Source organism: Toxotes jaculatrix, chromosome 19 (assembly GCF_017976425.1).
Source record: "Toxotes jaculatrix isolate fToxJac2 chromosome 19, fToxJac2.pri, whole genome shotgun sequence".
Classification (NCBI taxonomy): domain Eukaryota; kingdom Metazoa; phylum Chordata; class Actinopteri; family Toxotidae; genus Toxotes; species Toxotes jaculatrix.
The window spans coordinates 6737878-6753785 of NC_054412.1; positions in this window are offsets into that span (position 1 = coordinate 6737878).

Consider the following 15908-nt stretch of genomic DNA (forward strand, 5'->3'; position numbering starts at 1 on the left):
TAAATAATAACAGTCAGTATGTATGCATGTATACACACACGTATAAATATATATATAAAATTAAGTCTCTACCGGGCCCTTACCCTGACCATTAAACAAAATAAATCCACTTTTGATATAATAATATCTAACTCTAAAACAGTTTTCTAAGAATCTAAGTTTATACTGATGTGGTAAACTGCACTGTTGGTGGTCCTCTGTGCCTGCAGCCTCATTATGCTGGCTAAAAAAATACAATCTAAGCTACTCATCAGATTTCAGTGAATTTAGACAGGTGCCTGATTTCCTCTTTTTCATTTTGATGCTGTAGCATAAAGCGATCCTGCGTACTTGATACAACTGCCAATGAAAATACAAGGTGTCACTCAAGACTGTTGTTCATAAGTGAAGGCCTCATAGATGAACAGCAGGGGGAGTCAGAGACCAGATATGGAACATCATCATTTGAAACTGGGACCACAGTAAATTTCCCCCCTCTGTGGCCTCACACTGCTTAAAATTAGAACATGCACCCCACTTTCCATGAGGATGGTGTCCTATAGTGCTTATTAGGTCAGTCTGTGGCTTTTTAAAAACCTATGTAAAAAAGGACAATATCAAAAAAGAAATCATATTTCTAGTTAAGTTAGGAATGCATATTACAGGTTAATTCATCTGTGCTATAAAAGATAAATGGCCCTACAAGAACCTGAGAAAAAAGATATTTAGATGAATAAGTTTTTGTCATACCTGAACTGCAGCTATCTTTAATCCTCTGTGGTACTGGACAAACAAAACTGGAGCAAATTAAGATATCACACAGATTTTCTATGCAGCAGAAATAGATTTATAATGAGCTATTTTTCTTGTTTCACTCCTCTGGTGTTACAGTGTGTGAAACAGGATTTTTGGTGACTTCCCAGACAGCTGATGGAAACAAGGAGGCATCTACTCAGTGACTCTTTGCGAAGTGTCTCTTCTCTCCTCAGCAGTAAAACCTCTTGGCTCTCACCATATAACATTTAGCTATTATAACTGCTCAAATGCTCTCATGAATGCAAAAAAAAAAAACCCAAAACCCCAAAAGATTTCCTATGTATCTGCCTTACACACCTGTAACCTGAATATACGTGCAAATTAGGTTGATGTAAGTGCTGGATAATTTCACTGCAGTGGGACAATGGTGGAGCCACCAAAAACCAGACATTTGCATCTATACTACAGAGGCTGAAAAATTATAATAATTTATAATATTCTGGCCAGCATTTGTCAAACTATGTTGATCTGGACCAAAATGTTGAATGGAAAAATGAACAGGCCTACAAACCCACCAGCAGTGGCATCCTTGGGCCCTGCAGCTAGTGAGACAAAAGCCTGCTGAGGATCAGCTACTTACCTATCATTTAATACGTGTACTGTGAGATATTTATAAAACATCATGTGCCCCTGCAGAATGACAACATCTGTGACAGCCATGAAAAAAATACGAGAACCCCAGGAGCATTATCATTTCACACTAAATGGCTTGGAAACACTTGATTGACAACCAACCTCCAGTGGTGTGAGGTTGGACCTGTGTGGAGGGAAAGGTGACGGTGGAGCACTTTATGTACATGCTGCTCATCCGAGATCACTGAGATGTCACATGGCAGTGTCAGCTGAGCAGGCTGAGGTGGGTGACAGCTTAGTAGAGAGCTTCACTCAAGAACTGTCCACAGTCCAAACTGAAATGGCTGCAGAATTATTCATGATCACCGCTCAGCAATGCTCACCTGTGCATACTTTATATAGATATCACTGGTGATCCCATGACTGCGAGTTGTTATATAACATGTGCATCTGCACTGTGCAAATGCAGCTCTGTTCAGATCAAAGATCGGCTGCTGACAAATGCAATCAGTAATGCAGTTCTCTGGGAGGCTTTAAATCTCTGCCATAATCTGATTATCTTTCATTACTTATTTGAAGTTTACAATATTTAGATCTTTTTTTTATTATTGTAGAAAAGTTGTTATATGACAAAAAGTGCAACTGCAACCACACCATAATGTAGTTGTAAGAAGAATCAGTGTATCCATCAGTAACTGTAACTCTTCATATGAAACATGTAAATCACTTGTAGAAAACCATTTCACATGTGATAATTTCACAGAATAACATAGCTGTACTCATATGTAATGATATAATTATACACATGAACAAATGAGGAGTGGTAGTTGTTGAAAAATAGCTTTATTGATGAATATAATTCATCAACAGCCTTGATACATTATATTAAGTGTGTCTGGTCAGATAAGTGTTAAAGCAGATGGCAGTTAAGAAATAAATGGCCTTAACCTAATTACCTCTGTTGCTAAGCTACTGTACATCTTACCAGACCTGTTTGATGACTTTTTTTTAGCCTCTGTAATCAATGCAATGCGTTCTGAAGAGTCTTTGTTAGACACTGACTAATCGACCAGCTCCTTTCAGTAAATATGTAAAAATGGCTGCTTTTTTTTTTTTTTTTAAACTGCTGTTGAACATTGTCATCACACCATGGCACTAAAGCACCTCAAGGCTTTACATGCATGCACATATATACTGTACATTAATTTGGCATGAATCTGACATGCTTATGTAATGTAATTATCCCAAGCCTTTGCTTTTCTAGAGCTTACCCAGAAGTCACTGGGGAGCTGGAGCCATATTGATTAAGAGCAAATAAGTTAATTAACTGTAAAAGTTAGGAAGAAGAGTGGTTGTGCAATATTATCTGATAGGCCTAATACATTCAAATGCCTAATGACACAAAGAGATACAATAAAGTAAAATAAAAATGTTTTATTGTATTTTCCTTTTTTATGTTCTACCCTAAACATCACTTAATCAGCCATATCAAACGTCAGATAATGCCTCATGATGTAAATATTATTGTTATTAGTTTTGGGGGTATAAAAATTAAATATGTCGTGACTCCAGATGTTTTCTCATTTGAAAGCCGAAAATTGATCCCATTGTTGACCTACTGGTTGAATCCATTTATTGATCTCCAGGTCATTTTGTCTAATGAGATAGTGGCAATCATACGAATTCTCCATTAAGCTGTCAAATGGAAGAAATTAAAAACTAAGACAATACAATGTCTCAATTATTTATTTTCCATATGAAGGAATAGACATTCTCTTGGGGCTGGGAATGAACCCAAACTTCAAGCCTTCACATGCTGTGAAGTGGGTGCAGTACACTAAAACGGCTGCTCCTGGCATTCATGTATAGCCTTCAAACAAAGCTCACCTATGAGAATGAACTGTAAACACCAGCCCGCACTGCTTCCCCATGTGCAGTCATTATTGTCTGGCTGAAATTGTGCAGGATGCAATGGCATCGACAACTCTTCTTAACCTTTGGAAAACATGTCAACAGTCACTGTGAATCATTGTAGCAACTGTTATTTCCAACACAGACCAGCATATTCCTGGAAGCCCTTTCTCTGGGCACACAGTATGTTCACAGGAAGCTTAAAAGAACACGGGCTGGAGACCGTCACGACTGTTGTGGTTGTTGACATACAGTGAGAGGAAGAAGAAGTGCAGTGTGATTCAATTCATGAAAAGGTTATTACGTACTTTGTTTAAAGGTCAGACTTTTTTTTTATCTCCTTAACTGATCAAAGCATGTATGTGAGGCAAAACACTGTTAGTAGAGACTGATTCAGCTGATTATTTTAACTTATCTGCTCAGCTGCTAACTTTTTCACACATTCTCAACTTTAACACACAATGTTAAGGTTCATGGACAGTTTACTGGCTGTTATAAATATACTAAAGATCAGTATCACGCCAATTCGTAATCCTATTTGGCTGTTTATTTTACAAGTATGTGGATATATTCCACATACCAGGCAACTGCAGACGTACCCCTGTTGAGAATCACTTTTCTTTGGTGTAGTTAGGCGTAGTTGTAAAAAGAGCAATAAGGTGTAGTCAGTTTCTGCTGAAAAAGCCACTCACCTTTACTGGCACTTTTTATGTATTGATTTACTGGACTGAAATGGATTGCATAAGTTTTTAATAGCAGAATAGAATAAACAGTAGCTACCATGAAGTGTGCAGACACAAAGCAAGACTTCCAGGCAGAGCTGTTTCTTTAACTATCATTCTTTCCATTTTGTAAATCTAAAAGTGGAGTTGAGTCAAATCAGGAATGAAGACCAAATTGGGATTGAAAAATCTGTGGTTAAACTATATATAGAAAACCGACCCACTCACTGTTAGGCAGTTTGAAATTTAAATTATTGAGATATTATTCAATGTTGTTCCATGACAAAGCAGGGCTTACTGCGACACAACTGAGGTCAGCAACCCAATCTGTATTTGGCCACAGTAACATGAGGGCTGATTCTGTTTGTGTGAGGGTGAATTCACCATAGTTTTCAAGACTGTAAATCTGTCAGAAAGTTGGCAAAAAGTTTCCTAAAACCAGGACTGGTTAGATTTTAGTGGTGTTTTATGGACTAGCAATGATGGATAACAACTTCTTTGATTTATATCAACAACAAACACAGAACAGAAACTAATGTTTTCAGTGCCGAAAAAAAAACTATCAAATAAAAATCATTGCAGATTTTTTCATCTGTGACTGCAGACTGTGACCTTTTATTTCATTCAGTAACTTTATTGTTAGCTTTGCAAAATGTTAATGAAATACTTTATGCTGTGCATTTTAATTGTGACAAAACCTCTGACGCAGACACGCCTGACCCGTGACCCACTGTCTTCCCTGTCCTCTCGTCTTCTCTCTAACTGTTATCTACTGTATCAGCAACACACCAGGACAGTTGTCGTGATTATGCATCAGCCGCTGAAGGCTGTCATTGGTTACGCAATCGCTCTCCACTGGTGCTCGGTGTGCTAGTAGCAGGAACTGGTGCTTTCTGAAGTCCCCGCGTGGCCTCAAGAGGCCATCAAACACATGTGGGCTTAGAGAAACTATTTAGCATCTCATCCCTTTGAGAGATTTCAGTAGAGGAGGATTGAAATGTAAAGTATCCTTGAGACCGAAAAGAAAATCCACCTTCTGATCACCACCTTGGGACAGCACTCTCTGTGTTTATTATTCGCTTTTACTTCACTCTGAACCCCCTCGACATTAATGTAAAGAACTCAGAAGTGTGGTGTTAGTGAAGTTTGTATAAAACTCCAAATCATAAACAGACATTATTGCAACTACCTATGGAATTATAGCCTAAAGAGATGCAGTGCATACATCTTAAAATCAAGCAAAAATTCATTCATGTACTCCTAAATTATTCTGCATTTTCATAGACAAACTTTTTTGATTGTGCTATTTGCCTAAGATTATTAAACAGTTTCTCTGTTTGTTAAATATTCTTTGGAACTTTACAGCAATAATTTTTATTAGTTTTTACTTCGGATGGGACTATGGGGGCAAAGTGTTAACTGAGCCTATCCCAGCTGTTGTTCCCCATAAATGAAGAAATAAACAACAGGAAGAGAAGAAAAGTGTTCATTTACAGAATACATTTTTATCTCTTTTTATCTCTCTCTTTAATTGACTGAGATTCCCTGAATTCAAATTCTGTACATTTGCAAAAAATAGTGCCTATCCTGAAGAAAAGTGGTGGGTGTGATGATGATTTTAGGCAGAGATACAATATAATTATTATTAGTATTTATATCATCTTTTATCCTTCCTACATTTCACAGTCCAGAATCCATTTCACATTCCTTGTTGTTGATCTTACACAAGTGGTGTGTATGGATTTCACAACAATCACTTCAGCTCATATCTCGGCTGATTATCTAACCGTCGAAGGAGCTTCGCGACATGGCGGGGGTGTGCGGGGTACGGAGAGCCTGGCAAATTTTCCTGCAGATCTTCTTGGAGGACACCTAATCACAAGTGACACAGGAGCAGCACTGCAGATTTGATGTTAATCCATGTTGAAGTCAGAAACATTTCCAAGGCTCTCAGCAGTTCTTTTTAAATAAAAGGGCACAATTGAAATTGTGCCATGAAGGCTGTGATGTGATACCTGTTTCAATCACTTACACACACCTTAGTGTAGGAGTATGGAGAAAAAAAATGGACTGTACTCACCAAGTTTTATTGTTAAGCTCTGAAATGTGCCGCAGTACACAGCAGCTTGAATCTGTACAGGGCTTCCTTGTCGCTCTGGCATGTGTTGTTCTACTTGGCATTGGTTGCAAGGTTTTGTTGTCCTTGTTCAATGTGTGTGCAGTGTTTTAGGTGTTAAGTCTTCAAGATGTACATACCATCTTTTTCCTTACCTAAACCCATCTTTACTTCTTGAATTTGCCTGTATGTTTAAAAAAAAAAAACAGAAAAAAGAAAAGCAATGAACTATTTTTTGGGCTGTCATAGCAGAGTTAAGGTTCCAAGGTTGACATGTGACAGAGGCTCCCTGAAGCTCTGTCTACTCTTGTAAAAGAGGGTGTTGCTTTTTCAGTTTTGAACTCAATGTACTATGACACAGAAGAAAGAAAAAAAATCTCAGAAGGAATAGGTAAGAAGGAGATGAGATAACTGAGTGATTTTTTTTTTCTTTTAAATATGGAAGTCTGAATGGAGACGAAATAAAATGAATATATGGCCCTCTGCTGTAGAACTCTACCCTACTTTGAGACTGAATTGACGCAGGAGCTGCATGTTTTTTGATGTTTGATGGCTATTAATCTCTCTTTTGATTGTCTCTCTGCTGCACTGTTCTATCAAATCAACCTGGCAAAACCCCATTAGATGTGTTCTGACCACAGACCAGAGACCCAAAGATGATCTAACACCAGATACTGTAACAGTCTCACGTGGGACTCCACATGTAGACCTCTGTGTATTTTTCCACTACTTATTCCATTTCTCTTCACCAGGTTTGTTCTGTTGAGACAAAGGATGTCTTACTTGGCCACGACGGCAGAAGCATATTTACAGAGAGAGAAACAACACAGTTTAGTATAAATAAAAGATTATTGAACAAAGAGACACGAGAGCAAGGGGCAGACAGAGAGAGAGAACAGACCTGCAGCACAGACACTCCTTTAACGTTTTATTTGGTTGTTCTCAGGTGTCTGCACATTTTCAGACTTTTAAGAGGTTTAAATAATTTGTTGTTGCAGAGATTTTGGGTTCTTCAAGACTGTCCAGGGGAACCTCACTGACTCTGAATGGTGAATGAGTTATACAAACTTAAGTAGAAGTAGAATATGTTTCAGAATTAAATTTTACTAAGTTTATATATCAGTTGGCTATATTATGGTAGATGTCCTAGTCTTCTTCATTTAATGCTGTACCAAAATCCATAAGGTATGGGAGTATATAATATGTATTAGAGAAGTGGTTCCCAAGCTTTTTTTTTTGTCTTTTATCCCTCAAACATCTTAATACTTGTGACACCTTTTCACTGGCTTATGCTAAGCTAAGCTATCTGATTGCTAGCAGTAGCATCATATTTAACAGATAGACGTGAGAGTGTCGTCAATCTTCCCATCCACCTCTCAGCAACAAAGTTTGATTTTTTTTTTAAAGAAAAAGAACACTACAGCACATCAGTGTTGAAGTCGGAGACATGGCCCTCGGTCTGATCTGCATGCTCTTGCTCTGTCTGGTGTTCCTGCTTGTTCTTGTCTCAGCTGAAGGCATCAGCTGATCAGAAGAACATCTCTGCAAGTGCCAGCAGCTTGTTTGGCCACAACGCTGGGCTTGTGTCCGAAGCCATGCATGCAGAATGATTATAGAGTATATGGGAGGATGGGGTGGGGGGTTGGAGCGGGGAACTGCACCAGAGTCAACGACAGCAGAGCTGGAGGTCACAGTTATGTAACACCACTAATGTCAGAGCCTCACATGAGATGAGACCTTCCCCAGCATCCCTGTTGCTGGATGCCATGTTCTCTTTACATCAGTTAAAATAATTACATTACAGCCAATCTGAAACGTGGAAGCCAGCTGCTCCGAACCAGTGTGTCCAGTTGGTTCGGCTGTAATATGAAGATGGAAACAGGTCATTGTGTTCTGACTTCAATGCAAATGTCACTTCTTTTTTTTTTTTTTTTTTTTTTTACTGTGCCATTAAATCCTTTCTATCATCCCCATAGCACCAATTTCTGATTGACCTTGACACACATAGACACTGCTTTACATGTTTTACAGAACACGTAACCCAGTGATTGCTTTCACATTTCAACAGGAACATAAAAAGCAGCAAATCAGCAAGAATGAGGAAGTCTGAGCTTAATGCTTACCATAACTGCCATTATGATAAACATGCCAACATTTCATCTGCTTACAGAGAGAGAAAAGCTCCAGGTGTCAGAGGGAGAGAGTGAAAACACTGCAGATTTTTCTGAAGTCTTGGTCTTTAAATGTCACCAAATGAGGAGGCAAATTATCCCCATGAGAGACAGGTTTGCAAATTTTGTCTTATTTTTGTCTTACTGCAAAAACAACCCGTCCCTTCTAACATTCTATACTATTATATAGTGACTTTAGCTGGTAAACGTGGTTCACCAGTGTTTTTACATTCACTTTTTGACATTTAGAGAGTCCATTAACAGCTTTATTTAAGGCACATTATCCCTAAATTGTTGTTTTTAATTTTGTTTTAATCAGATTTTGGTGACATAGATCCTTTCTCATCCCTTGTCAGTAAAGCAATCTGAACTGAATAAAGCTGAAATTCAAGGACAGACAGATAAACTTAGAGGCCAAAGTAAGGCAACATCTCTTTCTGTCGGCAAGGCAAAAGTTCAGTGTGATCACGGCGCCTATGGAAACTGTTCCAAACTGAAATGAAGTGATATTCTTCCACCAGACACAGGGAGCAGCGGCGGCTGTTTGCGTATATTGTCTCAGTTCTGATTTTGCTTTATTTATACAAGTTTTTAGGGTTAATGAGAGTTGGTGTTGTATCAACATCTGCATGCATCATTAAAATGTTATAGCGATGCCAACATCAGTCAGCTGGCTGAGCTTGTTGTCAGCAGACAGTAAAATGGTAATACTGAACAGCCTGAGGCTGGATTATAACAGTAAAGCTAACCCTTCTATCACAGCTAAACAATGCAGAAGAAACAATTCAGAATTAGTTAAACCAACAATTCAACATTTTTTGAACTATAAATTTTAATTACAATACAGACATCTTTGAGATATATCTCATATCAGTAAAACAAACATGAAGCTACAGCTGCTAGCAGTTTAGTTTTTTTCTGTCAGCTGCAATTTCCAAAGTCAAGAATGAATCTTCAATCTCAAATGAAGAAAGAAAGAAATAAAAATATCTGTTCATTAACTGGTTATTTAGCTCCCTTTATCCTGCATGATGCATATCAGATAGAAAGCCTATGGTCGAAACACATCAACTTATTCAAACAAATAAGATAAGAAGTTCTACAGACGTGGTTTGCATTTCTACTTTTGAGCTGGTTTATGCAACACTCTCATAAATGTTGAAATGTTTATGTGAGAAAAAATAAGTACCACAAAAAGAATAGAACATTAAAAACAAACTTACCAGTCAACAAAATAATAAAAACTCAGAAAGACACAGAGATAGAGAAATTCCCATTTCAAAAATGGGGATTGACATGTGACGGTTTGTTTGACGGCTGTCATCTTTTTCTTTCTTTCTTTTTTCCTGAGTGGCAACAATTAGTGTGACATGTTTCTTTGCTGTCATTCCCAAGGAGGCAAAAATAAAGTGACTGGGTGCTTGAAAGATAAAATACCACACACTGACTGACAAGAAAAAAAAAACAAGACAGGAAAGTGTGCAATTTGTAATTTTGACATGTCAGTTAGAAAACAAGCAAAATCTCGCTGCTCTCTTCAGGAGAGATGGTTTTCAGCACATAAAAAGACATTTCCTCTCTATGTGATTAACAGCAGAGAGTGGAGCAGGCCATTAATGGCATTCTCTGCTCGTGAGATAAAGGTCCTGGCAGGCAGGCGTATTTTCAGTTTCCTGTGAAAAACGAGTTGGCTTAATGCAATGCAATGGGAGATGTGAGAGGAACAGAATACTGGACATTCAGAGGTGGAGGCTCTGGAAAGATTAGAAACCCATCATCCACTAAACAACCACCGTCGTCCTCTCCTCTCCACTTTCATTTACTCCTGTGAATATGCTCTGCTGCCTCTGAAAAGGACTCACCCAGAGATTATTCTGTGGAATAATGACAGTGTATTTGACAAGTTGCCAATCTCAGGAGACAAAAGAGTAACAGGGAAAGCATGCAGAAAATTAAAGAGGGAAATGTGGAATTGTGCGTTTGCAAATGTTGGTTGTTCAACAAAATGAGTAAAAAAAAAATACTGAGAATTCACACATTTTCAAGCACAAATATCTCAGATGTTCAGAAAAATGGCGTCGGTTTATTAGAAGTGTAGTGTTTCTTCCAGCCCCTTTTAGCCCCCTTATTAACTTACAAACACTTATATTGCTTCTTCTCTTAGAATCGATGCCTTGATTTGACAACATGCTGATTACTCAGTGTCGTATGGATTTTCCACTTTAGCAGGACGAGGTGAAGATTATCTTTTCCAGCTGGTTCCTTGTTGATAGAAGTGTTTTTTTGAGTCTGATGTATAGCAGCAGAGAGTGTTAGATGTACTGTGACTACTCACCAGTTACACTGGAAAACATTTAGTTTACATGGATTTCCATGTTATTTTTCTAATCTGCCACATCTAAGAATCTTTATTTTTATCTGGAGTGAAGAAAAGCTTCATATGACAAATCAAGCGGTATTGACGTATGTCTTATTTTTTATTAATATTGTCATCAGCCTTTTCTGGTGGTCATACAGGTGAAGAAGACAGCAAAAGCAGTTCAATATAAGCATCCCTTCTCATTGAATTTTTCCTCAGTTCATTTTGTAATGTTTGGCCATTCAAGCATGAAGAACTGCAGCCTGTCAGATGTCATTTGTGTCCTAAAACCCACAGGTCCTTGCATTTTTGCTGTCGTTTTCTGTATTTTGTTCAGATTACATTCACAGTCCTAAAGAAGTGCTCATCAGTGATTTTTAAACTGGGCTGAGATTGACATTTTTAGGAGCATTTGAATGGCACTGCAACACTCAGCGAAATAGCACAGAACTAAAGGACTGAAAGCATCAGAGATTAAATAAACTGACAAAAACATGCTTATGATGACTGCTGTAGCCATTGAGGACACAGAAGACAGGATGTTCTCAGTACTGTTTCAGGACATTTGGGGAAAAAGTAGTAGTTTAGACAAAAATTCCACATTTTTTCACCCTGTTTTTCACATTATCTTTTGTGTCAACACTGCTAAATTTAACAGTTTTATCATAGTGGTAGTTTCTCTGAAACTAAGCAATCACTGAACAAACGCATGGCTCAAAGCAGGAAAGCCATCTCCTCAGGTGAGGACTCAGCATCTTACCTGCACCTGAGGGATAAGGGCTCTCCTTCAAGGACACCACTATGATACCGCTTATCCCCCACCTACAATGCTGTCCTTTCATCCCTCCCAGGAGAATTAGCAAACATTCACAATTGGCCTCAACTGACTCCAAAAACTGTCATTACAACAACCAGGAGCACTAATAAACCAAGTGACAACAATGGCCTTGATAATGACCCCACAGAAGTCAACTGAAGAACTGAAGAAGCCTCTTGGATGAAAGGTGAAAGAGCTTCAAGACACACGTGGATGAGTGTGTGTTTATGTGTGCATGTGCTGGCCATATAAATCAGAATGACAGGTGACGTGAAGATAAAGATGAGCTGTGGCGAACCCACTGTGTGGCTGCTGAACTGTGCAGAGTTGCTACAGATCAGACCTCGCAGGGTGGATGGTGAAGTGTGATGAAGGACAGGGTGATCTCAGCTGATCGTCTGGGAACTTTCTCCTTGGAAGTGAAGTGGAAGAGGTTATGGTTTGCAGCAAAAAAGGTGCAACTGTGATAGTTATATAATAAATATCATAAAGGGGTGAGTAAACTCAGAGTCACCTCATCCTAACTTTGGTTACGTAATGAGGCATTGAAGCCTGGCTGAAAAGTTAGCCATGATGAAAGCAGTGGTGACACAGTCGAATATGAAGCCAAAGATTTGTTGCAACAACGTCTGAACAGGCCAGGTCACGTGGTAGGTGTGTGTTTTACTCCATAAAATGAGGTTTTATTTGTTTATTTATGCAGCATGTTTTATAAATTAGAAAGCCGTTTCCTGTGGTTTACAGAAGCATAAAACCCAAGCTGAGTGAAAACAGGCTGTAGAAACAAAACCAGAAACTCAGTTGGGGGAAAGAAATAAAACACAAAAAAGTGGAAAAAATATCAAGTCAACAAAATGATGGTTTTCTTGACAAACAGGATCAAACATGTCTGTTTGCTAACGACCTGACTGTTCAGATTATTCCACATCCACCCAGATTTGCTGGAAAGAGTGATCAAAATGCATGTTTGCTCTCCTGCAGCTCTGAAATGAAAAATATTCTTTCAGTGGTTTGTGAAATTGGTTTGAATTTTCTCCTTTTGAATTCACCACAGCAACAAATTTCAGCCAGATCGCAGATTCACAGTTTGTCCGATATTAATTCATTGATGGTACAAAGGACCAAGGATGCTCACTATACCTGTGATCTACACAACATTACATAGACACAGTACAACCAGCAGCCAGAGACACTGTAACACACACAGCATGTGCTACATTGTCTCTGCTCAAAATCTCTTGTTGTTATAACTTTGGCTGAATTCTAGTGTTTTCATCAGTTATATTCCAGTGTGTGTGCAGACAGACCACAGATGGTCCTTATATATTAATACCTAAGTCAGAGGAGAGCTAGACGCACTCAGATTAACAGGATTAATTACATGTGGAACTTGAGTGATTATAGCATCTCTATAACATCAAATTGTGCTGATGTTTCCAGCAGATTTTCCTCAAGATGAATAAAAACGTCTGGGTTCTTTGTTTATGTCTCTGCAACAAGACAAGTAGCAATTATGCAGCTATTAATTAGGCCATGTTTTCATTTAGAGAAATGGACTGTGTGATAGAATGAGAAATTAGTTATAGGTTCCCTTTGGAGTTTTCTAGTAGACAAACAAAAATTGTGTTTACATTCAGCACTTCTCACCAAAACACACTGCGTGTATCCTTGAGGTATAACAAATGTTTTGTTTGCATTTCATAAAATATTGTCAAAACAGAGTTTTAAAAAATAATTTCAACCCTGCATTGTTTACATTCATGTTGTTTTCCTTCCCTGCCTTTCTTGGCCATGGCTACGTTTCCCTGCCACCAATTAGATCAGTGATACAACATGAAATGGCAGAATCCACTCATAAAGCCAGACAGAGAAGTTAAACAATGCAAAATCATTCTTTCATCAGTCTTGTGAAGATTTTGCTGTCCCTTGAGTTTTCAGGTACTTTTCTGCAGGCCTTGGTTCTCATGAAGGTGGATTTCTCAACAAAGAGAATTACCGAACAGCTCCAGTACACTGCACATAGCTAAGCCTTGATGATGAATTAACACTAATAGCCAATGACAAAGGGTAAATTAAAATAAACATATATTTCACCAAAAATGACAAGAGCAATTTGTTACTTCAGTCAACACTCAAAGGAATAAACAATTGTTTTAAATGAAATCATATTTTATTATAGTTAAACAAAAAAAAACATACTTTAAATGTTTAGCCACACATATAGCAGTCCCTCTATCAGTTATTGAGAAATGCTGAACGATATTAACAGACATATTGCAGTTAACAAAAAACGTTCCAGTAGAAAAAAAAAAAAAATTATTATTGTATTGGTGTACAAAGCATAATAAGCCCGTGACCAAGGGGCACCGTGCCTTATTGTATTGGTGTACAGCTGTTCTGGAAGAAGAAGGAGATGTTATATTGTAGACGTCTATAGAATGTTATCATAGTGTAAATATATACACCAATATCAAATAAAACTTCAGAACAGCATTATTGTTTTTCAAAATAACGGAACGTGAAGGGCTGACAATACAGATCTGCACTTTGGGAGATAACTGAGGAGTAACTGTCACACATCATCAGGATGGGGGGAATCGGTGTATCCAAATTTTGGCACAATTCCCCGAGTAACAACATTGCTCCTTGATCAAATATGTGCTATAGCTGTGCTGCAAGGGATTATGGGAAAACCATATCCTTGAGTGCCGACATTTACGATGAGCGTGTGGGAGCCGCCCCCTCTCCCAGCATACACCACCAGCATATGCATGTATAAATGGCACCCTGACTCAGGTGGGTGGCTGAGTTGGGAGAGTGTGGGAGCCATCCCCTCTCCCAGCATGCACCACCAGCATGTGAATGCATTGTGGAAGCATTACAGCAATATATCGATATTAGAAAATGTACTTTGTACTTTGTACTTTTGAATAATTAAGTATGTTTAAGAGCAAGTACTCCACAGTACTTAAAAAATAAAAAAATTTTGACTGAGCAACTTTCATGCGTAGTTGAGTAATATTCGACAAGGACTACCTATACTTTGAGTCCAGTGTTGGGATTTAGTATTTTTTTCACCACTGGTGACATTTTTCTAATTTTTGACTGTTTTTACTTCTACAGCTTTCTCACAAATGTGGACTGCCCAGTCCGGTTGTGCTGTTCCAAATATGTCAGTCGCCTTGATGACTAGGACATCTTCCAGTTTCTGTGGAGTATTGTGGTGGTTGATGAAATAATGTTAGTTGATCCAGGGCTGAAACATAGCAGGTTCATATGCACAGCTTTGGATTAAGATAGAGCCCTGCAGATTTTTACATTACAGGGACCTACATGCAGAAAATGGGTTTTTATGTATGTACGTATGTATGTATGTTGGTCTGGTGATTTGGTGATTTCTTCTCACTTAAGAAGAACACAGTAGTCTTTGTGGCATTTTGTGGTCAGCGTGTGGCCCTTGTTTGGTCTCTTATGGTGTGTGTGCCATCCCTCTATGGTCCTTAGCCAAAGAACGTCACATTACAAGTTTATGCATACAGTGTTCTTCCTCTGTTTTTACAGGTTACCTTGAGAAGCACCCATCAAACAGACAAAAGTTAAACTTGTTCTTTGGACTGCTGGGAGGCTACATCATCACCATAACTGGCCACAGAAAGGGCGTCACCATCAATATGATGCGGGAGGAGGTCAAGAACGCAGACAGAACCAAGACAAGTGACAGCATCATCCGTGTAAGCACAAACATGATAATAAAAATCAAAGTCACACAGGAGGCATATTCATTGTTTAATTAGTTGGTCAGAGAGGAAAGCCATGTCTCTTGATTCAATAGGTTGTACAGCACAAGACCCAAAGGTACCATGGGCAAGCAGCTGTCCCCCTCTGTCCCCACAAGTATGACTGGTTGCAGCGTTATGGGCGACTTCAAGACAGAATTGAAGAAGGCTCACAGGCAGAGACCTTTTTCCACAATTCCAATGGAGGTGTCCTTCTTGCCTGAGTTTTTCAAGGATGCCTGGGAAGGAATGAATTTGGTGACTGCTCCCACGTTCAACATGCTGCGCTCTTCCTGTAGCACTTATGTGAGACAACTTTTAATCTCTTTTTTATAAAAATATGATTACATAGGTTGAGATGCTGCATGCATTTTAGTCTTGTGTATTTTTCATCTTTACATTATTTATTCTTCCAGGCCAAGCGCCAACTGGGACAGAAAACGTATGACAAAGTGGCTACAACGATGTTTTGTTTTTCCGAAAGGTCAGGTTTTAGTTTTAGTTTGTTAGTTTTTGTTAATAGTGTTATAATTAGATTCCCTTTAGTGTGTTCATTTGTGTCATGAAGGATTTGTGCTATTCAGAATATTTATTTGTATATTATTCTTTTATTTTCTTTATTATTCTAAAATAATAAAATTATATTGTTTTTATTTTATATTATTGTT